At 61.0% G+C, this 857-nt stretch overlaps 1 long non-coding RNA gene across 1 annotated transcript; it reads right to left on the reverse strand.

Moving 5' to 3' along the window:
- Window positions 1-269: 269 nt before the first annotated feature.
- On the reverse strand, window positions 270-788 carry LOC107182091. The gene is made up of 2 exons (XR_001512810.1): window positions 736-788; window positions 270-508 (listed from the first exon to the last, which is right to left on the reverse strand). It is a non-coding gene; the product is annotated as an uncharacterized LOC107182091 (long non-coding RNA).
- Window positions 789-857: the final 69 nt, after the last annotated feature.

The following is an 857-nucleotide window of genomic DNA, read 5'->3' on the forward strand; positions in this document are numbered from 1 at the left end:
TGGTTCAGTGGACAGAGCGTCTGCCTGTGGATTGAAGCATCTAGTTCGATTCTGATCAAGGGCACATTGTACCTCAGTCGCAGGCTCAACCCCTGGCCCTGGTCAGAGCGCATGACGGAGGCAACCAATCGATGTGTCTCTCTCACATCGATGTTTCTCTCTCTTCCATTCTCTCTACAAAATCAATGGGAAAATAGCCTCAGGTGAGGACTAACAAAAAAACACACGAATAAAATAAAATAAAATGAAATGAAAGAAAGAGACAGCAATGCCAATGGGTGGGCGGTGGCTTTATTCCTAGCGTGGCGTGGGCATGTGGGTGGCAGCTGTGTGTGGCGGCGGCCAGCTGGGCCCTCCCGGTGTCCAGACAGAACCTGCTCCCCACCCGGCCCCGTGCCAGGAGGGCCCAGGAGCTGGGGGCCTGCAGGGCGGGCAGGACACGGCCAGGAGCGGGTCTGGGTCTCACTTCCAGCGCCCCGTGACCTTGGCCTTCCCCCGGGTCTTGGAGCTGAGGGAGAAGCAGGACCCAGTCAGAGGGGACACAGGCCGGGCAGGAGGCCTCCCCAGGGTGGGTGCTGAGGGTGGGAGGGGCAGCCTGGGTGGGCAGTGGCCAAGGGGGAGGGGACAGGGAGGCCCTGGAGGCCAGAGGAAGAGGCCTGGGCGCTGGAGGAGGCCACCAGGCCGAAGATAAGAGGGAGGAGGCGGGGCAAGGGGAGGCCACACCCAGAGACTCACACTTTCTGGTTGTCATTGATTCTGTTTCTGAGCACGTTGATCTGTAGGAGGCGTGGGAAAGGCCGAGTCACGTGGGAGCTCATGTGGCTCACGTCCCAGGTGGCTGGGGGGAGGGGGGGGCG

This window comes from Myotis davidii, unplaced genomic scaffold (assembly GCF_000327345.1).
Source record: "Myotis davidii unplaced genomic scaffold, ASM32734v1 scaffold1915, whole genome shotgun sequence".
Taxonomy (NCBI): domain Eukaryota; kingdom Metazoa; phylum Chordata; class Mammalia; order Chiroptera; family Vespertilionidae; genus Myotis; species Myotis davidii.